Below are 2,739 nucleotides of genomic sequence, written 5' to 3' on the forward strand. Positions count from 1 at the left end.
TCTGCGCTCGCTGACCAGTCACAGATAGGTGAGTTCCTAATGGACGTCAGGCAAACGGGTCCCAGGTCACAGACCCTTCGAGCTTTTTGACATTGGGGTACTGCTGTCTGAGAAATCCAGGAATAAAGAGAAGGGCCAGGGTCAAGGGTGACAGAGACTGAGAGTCTTTCATCCCAGAGTCTAAGGTGAGTTGTGACAACCTTGATGCTTCCACAGTCTTGGAAAGACCACTTGTAGGAAAACTTAGCCTACTCTAGTCTAGCAATGGCTGCAGTTTGAATAAAGAAGAGACCAGCCAATGTGGAGAGGAAGGGAGAGAAACAGCGGTGCTCTGGAGAGAGACCTGCAGTGCTTAGTGAGCAACAAGCTGTGGGGGGACAAGCTCCAGGCCCTGAGACCTAGAGACATGCTGTCCTTGCAGGCCCACTTGGCCTCAGCTCACTCAAGCTGGTCCAGAACTCTCTGCAGGGCATTGGCAACAATGATCTGCCTAGGACCCAAGCAAGAGCTGGCTGCTTTGGAGGATGCTGTTAGGCCAGGGATGTAGGGGTGTGGGGATGTGGGGGTTGGGGGATGGGGAGGTGTCAGGGAATGGGGTGGGAGGGCCCAGCTGCACTTGTCTTACTCTTGAGGGTGACATTGGCCTTCTCCCTCCCCTGTCTCCTTGCGAATTACTACCCAACCACAGAGACTGAAGAATGAAGAAAGGAACCAGGAAAGCACAGTAATGCTGGAGCGGCCCTTCTGGAAGGAGTGGCGGCCGGCGGAGGTGGATCGGACCCAGGGCTGGCGCCTGGGGTCAGGCCACTCATCATGTGGGCTGTTCCATGGAGTTCTCAGGCTGGCAGGGCAACCAGTGCTGCCTGAGGATCGACTGATCCTAAGGAACCAGCAGAGGGCCTCGGGGGTGCCAAGGGCTTCTCAGCCAGGGAAGCCCAAACTTACTTCGTTCAAACTCATATCATTCCTTAGTGTTTAGGGACCAAAGGACTATTGCTTTTTTTAAAATATATATATATATATATCTATATAAATTAAAACAAAGGAAAAAAAAACAGGAGACAAAAAAGACAGTATAGAGTCTCGTAAAAGCTGCCTTTAAAAATCCCCCAGGAGACAGGGTGAAGGAGACCCTTGATAGGCCCAGCCTAGGCAGAGGAGGCTGTGGAAAGATTGTCCTGTGTCTCATTCCTTCTTAAGCTACTCCCTTACCCCACCCTTTAAGAATATGATAAAGGATGTGAAGTCTAGGCTCATATTTGAGCAACAAGAGGGTTATGGAAGCAGTGAACCCACAGCCTCACAAATGCAGAGAGTATCCCTTTAGAGAGGCCTCAGGAGGCACTTAGGCCTGCTCTGATCTTTGCTACCCTAGGAGGCCCTCAGCCATCAGAAGTGGGAACCTGCCTTTCCTTTCTGACACACCCTTTCCTGTGGAGCCACAGCCTACCCAGGTAGAGAGAGAGAGGGAGAGATTTTCCTTCCCAGTCCAGACAGACCAAGGACTTGCCTTTGGCTGAGCTGAGACACCTCCTGTTTCCCCTCCCCTTGCGACTACCCCAGTGTCCCCTTGCTCCAGGCCACCTTCTGTCTCTTTGTCTAAGTTTGCCCACTTGTAAAGTAGACTTCAGATATATGTCGAGGGCTTCGACAACAGACGTGGGAGGCTTGCTGCTGTAAATAGTGCCAGAGAGAAGGGGATCATTGTCACTACGTAGAAGCTTCAGAATTAGAGGTCCCTCTTTACCCAGGACCTGGGAGGGAAGTAGATGTTTTGCCAAAATACTAATTCATTCCTTTAAAAAGTACATCTTTCCTATGCAAGTGTGTCTCACATGTGCTTACCCAAGGTGCTTTTAGATGGTGAGCAGCGTCCAGCTTAGAAGTGGTGTGTGCTCTGTCTGTCTGTCCTTGTCTGTCTGTTGTGTACAGTGGGTGCCATATAAAGCTGATCAACGGTGGTGCTTCCTGCCTGCTTCTGTGAGATGGACAAAAGACCGGGCTTAGCACACCGCGGCTCACCTTGCCTCGCTCAGTCTTTCTGTGGCCTGTAGGACCTTGAATACAGTTTCCCCCCTGTGGGAATAATTTACATTCCCATGAAGTCACGGAGCTACCTAGGTTGAGGCCCCACAGAGTGGAAGATACTCTCTCTGGTCCAACACTGAGGACCTGTCATCTGATCTCACTGGGACAGTGAAAGATGTAGGTAGGGGAGGATCATTCCTTCCAGGCCCTTTCTAAGAAAGTGTGTTCCTACCTGTCCCTTGTCTTTGACCGGTTTTTGGAAGTAGTGAGAATGAAAACTACATTTGTCAGTAACATTACCAGGCACGGTGTAGCTTACATCCACAAATAATTGTGGCTGGGAGAGGAACTGGTGACAAAGCACACACACACACACACACACACACACACACACACCAGCTCGGTGCTAGACACATAGACCGGTGCCTCAGGTACAGGTGGAAATTCTCAACATCTGTCCATTCAGACAAACAGATATTCATGGGTCTAGAGACAAACTCAGTCAGTACGTGTTTAGCTTGTAAACATAAGGACCCTGAGATCAGTTCCTCCGAACCCACATTAAAAGCCAATATCAACTAACCAACCAAAACAAACAAACAACCCCCTTCCAAAACAAACAAACAAACAAACAAAAAGACAAAACAAAAACCAGGGATGCAATTGTAATCTCTGCACCGGGGCAACAGACAAGTGGATCGGAGTCTCACT

This window comes from Micromys minutus (genome assembly GCF_963924665.1).
Source record: "Micromys minutus genome assembly, chromosome: 16".
NCBI lineage: Eukaryota > Metazoa > Chordata > Mammalia > Rodentia > Muridae > Micromys > Micromys minutus.